General features: G+C 46.6%; 1 pseudogene; it reads left to right on the top strand.

The window, feature by feature from the left end:
- LOC124006627 overlaps window positions 1-12,900 on the top strand; it is a 149,194-nt pseudogene extending 136,294 nt beyond the window's left edge.
- Window positions 12,901-15,082: the final 2,182 nt, after the last annotated feature.

Genomic DNA, 15,082 nt, shown 5'->3' with positions numbered 1-15,082 from the left:
TTGATTTGCTCTACATTTTCCATCTTAAATGCTGCATTTATTCTGCTTCTTTCCAAGCTTTTTTTCTTTCTTATTTTCTCCAGGTATGAGAGGGTGAGTGCGGATGATGTTGATGAAAGTGACAGTGAGAGGACAGAGAGTGGCTGTGTCCCCCAGTACCAGAGCACAACGGTGCGGGTCCTCACACACTTTGTGGCCCTGGGAGTTGATGGAAATGGCCAACAGGACTTCTTGCTGGGCAGTGATTGGCAGGTGGACGTGACTGACCTGGTCCAGGATTTACTGAGGGTGGAGGACCAACGTGTGGCCTATCTGCTGGAGGGACAGGTCCTGATGGGCCTCAACACTGGCACAGCCAAACTACAGGTGTGAGAGAGAGGGAGATGAAGGGAGAGAGAGAGAAGTGATTAAAGAGTGATACAGCAGTCTGAAGCAGTGTGAGTGAAATGCCAAGAGTGTGATCGAAAGTGGGAGAGACAGAGATCGTGGGGTGAAAGAGTGGTAATGAGAGCATTAGTGTGTGTGAGAGAGCTAGGAACAGAGAGAAAACTTATGATGAACCGAGAGTGAGAGATAAAGAGTGCCTGCTTGGACAAAATAATAGAGGATGGGCAGTGCAAAAGGAACGTTTGTAAAAATACAAAGAAAACAGAGGCTCTTTGCGAGTGGGGCTTTTACAAAAGGTTACCGAATCGATCTCGGCACAGCACAAACACTTAGCCTATCAGGGACTGACAAAGCAACGTGAGCCTGCGGCACGCCCAATAAAGGCTGCTAAGTCTCAGAGGGCATGTAGGCTCACACACACCACCAGACACTCCCCCCATCCCATGTAGATCATTACTAACAGCAGGCTCCTCTGGAGAGCGTTGAGGGGTGCCCACTTATGGTGTAAAATACAATCGATCAAGGTTTTCCCCAACAACACAACAGCTCTTCCAAGGCCTGATCCATGGACATTCATATCCTCCCCTTGTCGTTGTTAGTGTACAATACCCTATTATCTTTACATTACCCAGGTTGGTCAGTTGAGAACCATTTCTCATTTCCATTGGAGACCCTGGCCCACAGACAGAAACACGCAGCAAAGATATCTATTGGGAAATGGATGGAAATTATATCAATGGTTGCACTGTATTGTCCCTCTATTTGTGTGTGCTCTGTAGGATGGTTTGAGAATAACTATGACTCAATAACAGTGGAGAGGCACTTTATGATGTCAAAGTTGTTTACCCTGTGATCATTCACTCTGCTACGAAGCCATCCTGTCCCTGTCCTGCCCTGCTATTATAGGTGGCTTACCACACACACACACACACACACACACACACACACACACACACACACACACACACACACACACACACACACACACACACACACACACACACACACACACACACACACACACACACACACACACACACACACACACACACACACACACACACACACAGGTAAAAAAATGTAATGTTTTATACTCCTCCTCCTTATGCTGATCACTCACATGCATAGAAACACACAAAACAGAACACACTATGCTTTTCGATCTCTCTTCATCAATATTTTCCTCTCTCCCTGAAGCACACACACTGGCACTTAGAGAAACCCACATGCAGCAGCCTCAAAGGAGTATTGACAATGCTGTTAGAGAAGCTGTGAAGTTTTATTTGATAGCAAAATTGCCTCTTTGTTCATTGGAGTGCTTTTAGATCCATCTACAAACAAGAGGGTCTTCAATTGTCTGGAATTAAATTCAGATAAAAAGCAGAGCAATCACTGCAATTGGCATGGAGGGTCTTGGAATCGAACTATCAAAGGGAATTCTGATGAAAGGGGAGCAGATTGCCCTGGGTCTCCACAGTAACCAAAAATCCAACCCATTTCATGTATCAGATACATCTCTGCCTGCAGTGCGGTTCGCCCTGCCGCTAAGTTGATAAATCACTCTACCTCAGACAAACCGGTTATTAGCTTTAAAAGGCACAATCACTGCTTTTCCCAAGCCCTAACACTTCCATTAGTAACGATGGCAGGGAAAAGCTTACTGAAAGCTTCAAATGCAGCATTGATTGGTTCAATGTTTTGTTATTCATGTTTTTACAATGTCACCAACAGATGCAATTAAAGGCCCAGTGCAGTAAAACATAATTTACCTGTGTTTAATATACTGTATATTTGCACACTATGAGGTTGGAATAATACTGTGAAATTGTGAACATTAAGATAATGCCCTTTTAGTTTAAGACAGTGGTGGTCAATGCTGTTTTTTTTTTGAATGAGCATGATTTTATTTCTATTACAGTTAATTGGATGACTGTTATTCATATCCCATTCACCCAGTTCAATCGATAGGTTTAGGCTACTACATGACACTCATGGGGTTGCTACAACGTAGCCTATGAATGAAAGATTACACCGCAGGTGCACACAGGCCGAGATTTTTTTTTGAGGTGACAGACAGAGACACATTGACAGACATTGACAGACCGTTTAAGAAACGTTTTTCAACAGAATCGGCAGAATGAATACACCTCGGGTCACGCTAAATACAGTTCACATTCATAGCAGCCACGTTATATTCCTTCTCGCATCCATGCGCTCTCCTCCTCTCACCTTTTCCCTAATGTTTGTGGACTTCAATACGACTCATCAGCTGTATATGACCAGGCAAAAAAAAACATTCCAAGCCAAACCATATCATATCAAGTGCTCCACACTACCTACATCATTGTCACCATATTAGCTAAAGTAACATCATAGTCAACATAGCTAATAGAACTGGCGTGTTAGTAAACCTGCTACAATCATGCAATAAAGTTATAGTGTATACTCAGTTAGCAGTTTAGCAGTTACACTGGCGGGCCCCGGTGGCAATAAATTAATAAAACCAAAAGCTTACCTTGACTTGGAAGAGTTTCAGTATTGTGTTGGATAGTCATAATTAACACAGCATCCCTCTGTTTGAGCAAGGTGCTTGAGTAGGCTAAATTAGATAGCTGCATTTGCTAGCTAAGTAAGTGAAACTGAAAAAAAATACACTCTCTCTATCTCTCTTTATTTCACCACATATTATGCACTGCAGTGATAGCTAGCTGTAGCTTATGCTTTCAGTACTATATTCATTTTCTGGTCCTTTGACTGGGTGGACAACATGTCAGTTCATGGTGCAAGAGCTCTGGTAGGTTGGAGGACATCTTCCAGAAGTTGTCATAGTTACTGTTTAAGTCTACGGAAGGGGTTGAGAACCAAGAGCCTCCTAGGTTTTTGTACTGAAGTCAATGTATCAAGAGGAGGATGGAAGCAAGCTGTCCTCCAGCCACACCATGGTGCTACTCAACAGAGTGCTGTTGAGGCTACTGTAGACCTTCATCGCAAAACAGTGTGTATTAATAAATTCATTTACAATTCCAGTCAAAAGTTTGGACACAGCTACTCATTCAAGGGGTTTTCTTTATTTTTTTACTATTTTCTACATTGAGGTAGTCACCTGGAATGCATTTCAATTAACAGGTGTGGCTTGTTAAAAGTTCATTTGTAGAATGTATTTTCTTCTTAACGCGTTTGTGTTGTGTTGTGACAAGGTAGGGGTGGTATACAATTTTTTGGTTGCTACATGATTCCATATGTGTTATTTCATTGTTATGATGTCTTCACTATTATTCTACAATGTAGGGAATAGTAAAAGTAAGGAAAAACCCTTGCGTGAGTAGATGTGTCCAAACTTTTGACTGGTACTGTATTTATTTAGTATAGTTTTATCTAAAAATGATAACTTTTAGAATGTTTTACAATTTGTATTTTTATGAAATTTAGGAAGAGGGAGGATGGTCCTCCCTTTCCTCCTCTGAGGAGCCTCCACTGGTGAAAAGAACGCCTGAAATTTCAGCCTGTTTTGGTGGGATGGAGTTTTGGCCTGCCTGGTGACACCCCCAGGTGGTAAATTAGTTGTAAAACCAAAAAGAAAGAGAGTTTCAAACCTCTCTGCCAATAACAGCTAGTTTCCAGTTTTTCACACACAGTATATAATTTAATCGTTACCCACAAATTCTTTGATAATGAGATAATCTTGAGGATATACAGGTAGTTTTGCGAGACAATGCTAACTAACATTCGCACAATGACTGGAAGTCATAGCATGCCAGCAGGTACCCATAGACTTCCAGTCATTGCACTAACGCAAGTTACCATTGGCTCGTGAAACTACCTCTAACTTCCTTCATTGGAAGAGAATGTGGTGGTATGTGTTCTGTTGGATTCCTTCATTGGATGAGAATGTGGTGGTATGTGTTCTGTTGGATTTTAGGATAAAGCTTTTGGCTTAATCTGACCAGTGACACAATGTACCCACTTAGATAATAAAATTGTCCTAAATAGACCTAAACGCACCAAGGTAACATCAAGATAACAACAAGGTAACTGTACCTATATGATCATGACAGCATATGTTGACCTATGGACCCAGCCCTAGAGGTGTCACAGTACACAGATCTACACGGCTAGCCCTGTGTGTTCCCAGTGTGTTTGTCTATGTGGTGAGCATGCAACCGTGCAGCTCTAACAATATGGTGCCGTGGATGGGAAGTGTGTTGGCCTAGCCTGTGGTCCTGTACAGCAGGGGTTCCCCGGGGGGTGCACTCCACAGTTTGGGTACCACTGCTGTACAGATGAGGCACTGATCAGTGCTGACATTTCATTATGGCAGGGTGGAGACGTGGGCCTGGGTGGGGGCTGGTGGTGGAGAAGAGAAGGGTGGAGAGGAGACTCATGCCTAATGGGAGCAGATGGGAGTGCTTCCCTTCTCATCACACACATTTACATGCTTATATCTCAAGCAGCCCCGGGAGGCAGGGAACTGCCAGTCAGACAGACGCAGGCGGAGTTTGTATGTGTGCGTCTTTGAGAGTGTGGCTGGCAGATCGCAGATGCAATTGAGGGTACAAGTACATGCATCACCTTGTTTTGGGTCATATAATCACTGAACAGTAATAAAGAGCTTGGGTCATGGTGTTTCCTCTAAGGAGGTCAATTATGTTCTTTCTTGAGTGCCAATATAAGCTTGTCATGTTGACGTCTTCGATCATGATGCGTTGAATGTAAATGCTTGTGCAGGTGATGTGAACCAATACAAGCGTGTGTGTGTAAAGGGAGGGGGCTCTGTGTGTATACTAATGTGTGTGTATGATGTTGCAGGTGATGTCTCCTCTGTCTGACTCGATCCTGGCTGAGCGAATGGTCAGGGTTCTGGATGACAAAGTGAGCGTGACAGAGCTGGGAGTGCAGCTGGTGTCTGGCCTCTCTCTCTCTGTCCCTCCAGCTCAGCCCAGGGAGTAACAGGGCCATCGTCGCCACTGCTACCACACAGGAAGTCATGCAGAAACTCAAACAGGTTACCACGCACACATGCCTCAGCAACCTAATGCACCAAATGTATAATATGTTCACCCATAGATAGAAATGATATATGGAAATTATATGAGATATATGAGCCATCTGTAAGGCTAAACTGGAAACGATGGAGTCACATTTGCTGCCATTTGGTGCCATTTGATCCTATATATAGTGAATATGATGTGTTTCTCATGTCAAATGTCATGCAGGTGAAAGAGGACCCAAACGCGACTTAACAGAAACAGAGTTTATTAAAGTCCAAAACGGAATAACAGAAATCCTCTAGATTTGTAGAGGGGGAAAACAACTGGAGAAGCGGCCACAGACTGCAGGTCGCTTCGGGTAGGCGCAGGCCGTAGTCGACTGAGACACCTGCTCACACGCAGCATCTGATGAAGGCACAAAACACGACAGGACAGGGTGATACACAATCACGGCAAAAACACGACAGGACAGGGCGAAACGCAATCACAGCATGGTGAATACAATACAAGGAACCGACGGAACAGGAACGGATCACAAAGGAATAAATAGGGACTCTAATCAGGGGAAAGGATCGGGAACAGGTGTGGGAAGACTAAATGATGATTAGGGGAATAGGAACAGCTGGGAGCAGGAACGGAACGACAGAGAGAAGAGAGAGCGAGAGAGTGAGAGAGGGAGGGGGAGAGAGAGGGATAGAACCAAACAAGACCAGCAGAGGGAAACGAATAGCATGGGGAGCACAGGGACAAGACATGACAATAAATGACAAACATGACAGTACCCCCCACTCACCGAGCGCCTCCTGGCGCACTCGAGGAGGAATCCTGGCGGCAACGGAGGAAATCATCGATGAGCGAACGGTCCAGCACGTCCCGAGGAGACGGAACCCAACTCCTCTCCTCAGGACCGTAACCCTCCCAATCCACTAGGTATTGGTGACCCCGTCCCCGAGAACGCATGTCCATAATCTTATGTACCTTGTAAATAGGTGCGCTCTCGACAAGGACGGGAGGGGGGAGGGAAGACGAACGGGGTGCGAAGAAAGGGCTTAACACAGGAGACATGGAAGACAGGATGGACGCGACGAAGATGTCGCGGAAGAAGCAGTCGCACAGCGACAGGATTGACGACCTGGGAGACACGGAACGGACCAATGAACCGCGGAGTCAACTTACGAGAAGCTGTCGTAAGAGGAAGGTTGCGAGTGGAAAGCCACACTCTCTGGCCGCAACAATACCTTGGACTCTTAATCCTGCGTTTATTGGCGGCTCTCACCGTCTGTGCCCTGTAACGGCAAAGTGCAGACCTCACCCTCCTCCAGGTGCGCTCACAACGTTGGACAAACGCTTGAGCGGAGGGAACGCTGGACTCGGCAAGCTGGGATGAGAACAGAGGAGGCTGGTAACCCAGACTACTCTGAAACGGAGATAACCCGGTAGCAGACGAAGGAAGCGAATTGTGAGCGTATTCTGCCCAGGGGAGCTGTTCTGCCCAAGACGCAGGGTTTCTGAAAGAAAGGCTGCGTAGTATGCGACCAATCGTCTGATTGGCCCTCTCTGCTTGACCGTTAGACTGGGGATGAAACCCGGAAGAGAGACTGACGGACGCACCAATCAAACGACAGAACTCCCTCCAAAACTGTGACGTGAATTGCGGGCCTCTGTCTGAAACGGCGTCTAACGGGAGGCCATGAATTCTGAATACATTCTCAATAATGATTTGTGCCGTCTCCTTAGCGGAAGGAAGTTTAGCGAGGGGAATGAAATGTGCCGCCTTAGAGAACCTATCGACAACCGTCAGAATCACAGTCTTCCCCGCAGACAAAGGCAGACCGGTAATGAAGTCTAAGGCAATGTGAGACCATGGTCGAGAAGGAATGGGGAGCGGTCTGAGACGACCGGCAGGAGGAGAGTTACCCGACTTAGTCTGCGCGCAGTCCGAACAAGCAGCCACGAAACGGCGCGTGTCACGCTCCTGAGTCGGCCACCAAAAGCGCTGGCGAATAGACGCAAGAGTGCCTCGAACACCGGGATGACCAGCTAACTTGGCAGAGTGAGCCCACTGAAGAACAGCCAGACGAGTGGAAACAGGAACGAAAAGGAGGTTACTAGGACAAGCGCGCGGCGACGCAGTGTGCGTGAGTGCTTGCTTAACCTGTCTTTCAATTCCCCAGACTGTTAACCCGACAACACGCCCATAAGGAAGAATCCCCTCGGGATCAGTAGAAGCCACAGAAGAACTAAACAGACGGGATAAGGCATCAGGCTTGGTGTTCTTGCTACCCGGACGGTAAGAAATCACAAACTCGAAACGAGCGAAAAACAACGCCCAACGAGCTTGACGGGCATTAAGTCGTTTGGCAGAACGGATGTACTCAAGGTTCTTATGGTCTGTCCAAACGACAAAAGGAACGGTCGCCCCCTCCAACCACTGTCGCCATTCGCCTAGGGCTAAGCGGATGGCGAGCAGTTCACGGTTACCCACATCATAGTTGCGCTCAGATGGCGACAGGCGATGAGAAAAATAAGCGCAAGGATGAACCTTATCGTCAGACTGGAAGCGCTGGGATAGGATGGCTCCCACGCCTACCTCTGAAGCGTCAACCTCGACAATGAATTGTCTAGTGACGTCAGGAGTAACGAGGATAGGAGCGGACGTAAAGCGTTCTTTTAGAAGATCAAAAGCTCCCTGGGCGGAACCGGACCACTTAAAACACGTCTTAACAGAAGTAAGAGCTGTGAGAGGGGCAGCAACTTGACCGAAATTACGAATGAAACGCCGATAGAAATTAGCGAAACCTAAAAAGCGCTGCAACTCGACACGTGACCTTGGAACGGGCCAATCACTGACAGCTTGGACCTTAGCGGAATCCATCTGAATGCCTTCAGCGGAAATAACGGAACCGAGAAAAGTAACGGAGGAGACATGAAAAGAGCACTTCTCAGCCTTTACGTAGAGACAATTCTCTAAAAGGCGCTGTAGAACACGTCGAACGTGCTGAACATGAATCTCGAGTGACGGAGAAAAAATCAGGATATCGTCAAGATAGACAAAAACAAAAATGTTCAGCATGTCTCTCAGAACATCATTAACTAATGCCTGAAAAACAGCTGGCGCATTGGCGAGACCGAACGGCAGAACCCGGTACTCAAAATGCCCTAACGGAGTGTTAAACGCCGTTTTCCACTCGTCCCCCTCTCTGATGCGCACGAGATGGTAAGCGTTACGAAGGTCCAACTTAGTAAAGCACCTGGCTCCCTGCAGAATCTCGAAGGCTGATGACATAAGGGGAAGCGGATAACGATTCTTAACCGTTATGTCATTCAGCCCTCGATAATCCACGCAGGGGCGCAGAGTACCGTCCTTCTTTTTAACAAAAAGAACCCCGCCCGGCCGGAGAAGAAGAAGGCACTATGGTACCGGCGTCAAGAGACACAGACAAATAATCCTCGAGAGCCTTACGTTCGGGAGCCGACAGAGAGTATAGTCTACCTCGAGGAGGAGTGGTCCCCGGAAGGAGATCAATACTACAATCATACGACCGGTGAGGAGGAAGGGAGTTGGCTCGGGACCGACTGAAGACCGTGCGCAGATCATGATATTCCTCCGGCACTCCTGTCAAATCGCCAGGTTCCTCCTGAGAAGTAGGAACAGAAGAAACGGGAGGGATGGCAGACATTAAACACTTCACATGACAAGAAACGTTCCAGGATAGGATAGAATTAATAGAAGGATTATGACATACTAGCCAGGGATGACCCAAAACAACAGGTGTAAACGGTGAACGGAAAATCAAAAAAGAAATAGTCTCACTGTGGTTACCAGATACTGTGAGAGTTAAAGGTAGTGTCTCAAATTTGATACTGGGAAGATGACTACCATCTAAGGCAAACATGGGCGTAGGCCTGTCTAACGGTCTGAAAGGAATGTTATGTTTCCGAACCCATGCTTCGTCCATGAAACAACCCTCAGCCCCAGAGTCAATCAAAGCACTGCATGTAGCACCCGAACCGGTCCAGCGTAGATGGACCGACATAGTAGTACAAGATCTAGATGAAGGGACCTGAGTAGTAGCGCTCACCAGTAGCCCTCCGCTTACTGATGGACTCTGGCCTCTTACTGGACATGAATTAACAAAATGTCCAGCAACTCCGCAATAGAGGCACAGGCGGTTGGTGATCCTCCGTTCCCTCTCCTTATTCGAGATGCGAATCCCTCCCAGCTGCATGGGCTCAGTCTCAAAGCCAGAGGAGGGAGATGGTTGCGATGCGGAGCAGGGAAACACCGTTGATGCGAGCTCTCTTCCACGAGCCCGGTGACGAAGATCTACCCGTCGTTCTATGCGGATGGCGAGAGCAATCAAAGAATCCACATCTGATGGAACCTCCCGGGAGAGAATCTCATCCTTAACCACTGCGTGGAGTCCCTCCAGAAAACGAGCGAGCAGCGCCGGCTCGTTCCACTCACTAGAGGCAGCAAGAGTGCGAAACTCAATGGAATAATCCGTTATGGACCGTTCACCTTGGCATAAGGAAGCCAGGGCCCTAGAAGCCTCCCCACCAAAAACTGAACGGTCAAAAACCCGAATCATCTCCTCTTTAAAGTTCTGGAATCTGTTAGAGCAATCAGCCCTTGCCTCCCAGATAGCTGTGCCCCATTCTCGAGCCCGGCCAGTAAGGAGTGAAATGACGTAAGCAACCCGAGCTCTCTCTCTAGAGTATGTGTGGGGTTGGAGAGAGAACACAATCTCACACTGCGTGAGAAAGGAGCGGCACTCAGTGGGCTGCCCGGAGTAGCAAGGTGGGTTATTAACCCTGGGTTCTGGAGGCTCGGCAGGCCAGGGAGTAACAGGTGGCACGAGACGTAGACTCTGGAACTGTCCAGAGAGGTCGGAAACCTGAGCGGCCAGGTTCTCCACGGCATGGCGAGCAGCAGACAATTCCTGCTCGTGTCTGCCGAGCATGGCTCCTTGGATCTCGACGGCAGTGTAACGAGCGTCTGAAGTCGCTGGGTCCATTCCTTGGTCGGTTCCTTCTGTCATGCAGGTGAAAGAGGACCCAAACGCGACTTAACAGAAACAGAGTTTATTAAAGTCCAAAACGGAATAACAGAAATCCTCTAGATTTGTAGAGGGAAAACAACTGGAGAAGCGGCCACAGACTGCAGGTCGCCGGGTAGGCGCAGGCCGTAGTCGACTGAGACACCTGCTCACACGCAGCATCTGATGAAGGCACAAAACACGACAGGACAGGGTGATACACAATCACGGCAAAAACACGACAGGACAGGGCGAAACGCAATCACAGCATGGTGAATACAATACAAGGAACCGACGGAACAGGAACGGATCACAAAGGAATAAATAGGGACTCTAATCAGGGGAAAGGATCGGGAACAGGTGTGGGAAGACTAAATGATGATTAGGGGAATAGGAACAGCTGGGAGCAGGAACGGAACGACAGAGAGAAGAGAGAGCGAGAGAGTGAGAGAGGGAGGGGGAGAGAGAGGGATAGAACCAAACAAGACCAGCAGAGGGAAACGAATAGCATGGGGAGCACAGGGACAAGACATGACAATAAATGACAAACATGACATCAAAGTTTTGATCTAATCTCAATGAAGATGTCTGCTTCTGAAACTATGACATATTTTCAGAGGAACAGCTGCAGAGTCCTTCTTCTTCCTCTGCTTTTAAATGGGCTATTTAAACATATCTTTACATCTGCAGGGGTTCTCTCTCTCTCTCTCCCTCTTTACTTCTACACTCACTCTTTCTTTCTTTTTCTCTCTTGATGAAGATGAAAAGATTAGACTCCTGCTGATACCATTTTCTACTGTGTAGTAACATAGTAGCACTCTATATTATGACAGGGAAGCATGCTTTCCTTTAATACCTGCAGTAGTTATGTGTCCCATGGGGAGTTGGTGTTTTAGAGTAGACATGTGGGTGGGGATTGGTTTTGTTGAAGCACTACTAAGACAGGTTTATTTGGAGTTTACCCTTATGATAGAAGAACTCCAATGTCTTTGTGTGTGCATGTGTATTCATGTGTGTTTGTGTGTGTGTGTCCTCAGGAATCCCTCATCAGTGCCTGGCTCCAGTTCAGCGACGGCTCCATGACTCCTCTGGACCACTACGACCCTGCCCACTTTGTGCTCACAGCCACCTCATTGGACGAGCAGGTGGTATCGGTACGGCACAGCGCGGAGTGGAAGTGGCCAGTCATCGTGGCAAACGGCGAAGGTCAGGGGTTACTGGTGCGTGTAGAGATGACATCATCAGAGATCTGCCAGAAGACAAAGCGACGCACCATTCTGGCAGCCGGGGTGGGAAATGTCTGCGTTAGGTTTGGCCGCTCTGAGGAGCCATACAGCCACCCTGGAGGCAAAACACGACCAGACCCGCCCTACTACGGAGGCTCCATTTCTGACATTGAGGCTGGGATCATGAACCGGGGGGCCACGACAGTCAAGACCCCTATTCCGGTGAGGCCCAATGGGGACAGGCTGTCGGCCGACGGAAGAGTCCCTGGGGGGTTCTCTGAGTTCCCTGCCCAGGAGGAGCTGCCAAGGGGCCGCAGCACGGACGAGGATCTGTTGTCATCACGCCGCAGCCTCACTGACCTGGAGATCGGTATGTACGCACTGCTGGGGGTCTTCTGCCTGGCCATTCTGGTCTTCCTCATCAACTGCATCTCCTACACCCTCAAGTACCGCCATAAAGAGCTGCCCTTGGAGGCCCCCGAGGCCATGCCCCATGCCCACGACTGGGTGTGGCTTGGCCAGGAGGAGGGCCTGTGTCTGCAGCAGCAGCAGGACGAGCTGGGCAGCACCCTGGAAGAGGGCAGCCAGTTGCTGAACGGAGGTGTTCTGAAGGGCAGTGCCCAGGGAGGCTGCCCGGGAGGCAGGAACGAGTCACTCAACTCACCTACCACCAAGAGGAAGAGGGTCAAATTTACTACCTTCGCCAACATCAAGCCCAGTAATGGATGCCCAGTTTTAAGCCCGCTGGCACTCGGACAGACCACCGACATTAAGTGGGTATGTCCGGACATCGAGCTGGGGGACTCGCAAGAGCTCCGGAATTACATGGAGAGGTTGAACGAGAATGCTACAAAAAAACATTGTATAGAGGGCTTGATTTTTTTGTGGACAAATGAGTAACTCTAACTCACCCGAATGCCTTCAGAGTAAGAAGGGAGTAAGGGGTGCTTTTTACTGAAACTGGTTGGCACTGTACCACGCCATGACAACAAGATGGAACATTCCAGCAAGTGTTGTTTCCATGGTAACTGTTGTAATAGTTGATGATCATAAGTGAGGTGGGGGGTGGGAATTGCCATGACACCACATTGGATATGTGGGAATTTGTGAACTTGAATGTCACTTTAATTAGTTTAGATGTCTGTTCCCTTGTCTTTAATTAAAGAAAAGCTTACAGTGCATTCAGAAAGTATCCAGACCCCTTCACTTTTTCCACATTTTTTACGTTACATCCTTATATATATATTTTTCTCCTCATCAATCTAAACACAATATCCCATAACGACAAAGCAAAAACAGGTTTTTAGACATTTTTGCAAATGTATTACAAATAAAAAACAAATACCTTATTTACATAAGCATTCAGACCCTTTGCTTTGATACTCGAAATTGAGCTCAGGTACATCCTGTTTCCATTGATCATTACTGAGATGTTTCTACAACTTGAATGGTGTCCACCTGTGGTAAATTCAATTGATTGGACATGATTTGGAAAAGCACACAATTGTCTATATAAGGTCCCACAGTTGACATTGCATGTCAGAGAAAAAAAAAAACAATGAGGTCGAAGGAATTGTCCGTAGACCCCCAAGACAGGATTGTGTCGTGCCACAGATCTGGGGAAAGGTACCAAAAAATGTCTGCAGCATTGAAGGTCCCCAAGAACACAGTGGCTTCAATGATTCTTAAATGGAAGAAGTTTGGAACCACCAAGACTCTTCCTAGAGCCGGCTGCCCGGCCAAAATGAGCAATCGGGGGAGAAGGGCCTTGGTCGGGGAAGTGACCAATACCCGATGGTCACTCTGACAGAGCTATATCTCTGTGGAGATGGGAGAACCTTCCAGAAGGACAACCATCTCTGCAGCACTCCAGCAATCAGGCCTTAATGCTAGAGTGGCCAGACGGAAGCCACTCCTCAGTAAAAGGCACCTGAAAGCCTGACAGCACCACCCATCACCTGGCAAATTACCATCCCTACGGTGAAGTATGCTGGTGGCAGCGTCATGCTGTGGAGATGTTTTTCAGCAGCAGGGTCTGGGAGACTAGTCAGAATTGAGGGAAAGATGAATGGAGCAAAGTACAGAGACCAGGACCTGGACCTCAGACTGGGGCGAAGGTTCACATTTTAACAAGACAACAACTCTAAGCACACAGCCAAGACAAAGCAGGAGTGGCTTCGGGACAAGTTCCTGAATGTCCTTGAGTGGCCCAGTCAGAGTCCGGACTTGAACCCGATCTAACATCTCTGTAGAGACCTGAAAATAGCTGTGCAGCAACGCTCCCCATCCAACCTGACAGAACTTGAGAGGATCTGCAGAGAAAAATGGGAGAAACACCCGAAATACAGGTGTGCCAAGCTTGTAGCGTCATGCCCAAGAAGACTCAAGGCTGTAATTGCTGCCAAACCTGTTTTTGCTTTGTCATTATGGGGTATTGTGGGTAGACTTATGATGGAAAAAACAATTTAATCAATTTTGGAATAAGGCTGTAATGTAACAAAATGTTGAAAAAGTGAAGGGGTCTGAATACTTTCCGAATGCACTGTGTTTCATTTTGTTATCATGCACAGGTCTCTTTGTTAACTTTTTAAATCATGATTTCCTTATACTATTGTATATGATGTGGTTGCTTTTTTTCTAGTCATGCCCTGAAAATACTTCAAATCTGTAAAATAGTCATTAAAAAATTCAATTTCTTTTGCGTACACATGAAGCTCTCAGATTTTCTGATGTTAAGCAATTATAGATTCTATGAGAATAGTGTTCAAAGCTATCAAAGTTGTAAATAAGTCAAGCAGAAATACTGGTTTGGAGTACGTGAGACAACATTTTGTAAAGTATTCTGTATTTTTGTACATATTTCTTTAGTCTGTCCTTCTTTTTGAGTTACATTTTTTTCTCCAGAGACCAACATGCATGTTAGTGAAAACAAAGCCCAAGCCTGGCTTAGTTCCTGTTGATCCATCAGAATTAAATGTGTACATACTGCACAGTCTTCCCTATGAGACACAAGCATCTCTCACACACCTCCCTGTCAAAGACATGACATTCATTTTATAGCTGAGCTCCAGGTATTATTATTATTTTTTTCATAATTTTCTTTCCTTTTTCCTTTTTATTTGTATTTCTCCTTTACTTTTTTACTTGTATTTTCTTTCGTTATCTCTTTATTAATATAAAGCAACACCAATGTCTCCTCCTTAATGTTTGTCACATTATTTTGTTATTTTGTTGATTCACTCAACTGATTTGAATATTTAGTTTAAACCTGTAGCCTACATGCAGGTTTTCACACTCCTTATGTCATTAATTGAATTCTGAACCTACATTACATGTAATTGTTGGTGAGCATAATTTCTGATATCTTGTTCTAATCCCCATGTTGGATCTATTTATTTCTCTTTCAGAAGGACCATAATAACTACAGATTATTACACTAACA

This window comes from Oncorhynchus gorbuscha, linkage group LG20 (assembly GCF_021184085.1).
Source record: "Oncorhynchus gorbuscha isolate QuinsamMale2020 ecotype Even-year linkage group LG20, OgorEven_v1.0, whole genome shotgun sequence".
In the NCBI taxonomy this organism is placed as follows: domain Eukaryota; kingdom Metazoa; phylum Chordata; class Actinopteri; order Salmoniformes; family Salmonidae; genus Oncorhynchus; species Oncorhynchus gorbuscha.
This window is presented reverse-complemented; position numbering and strand designations above follow the sequence as displayed.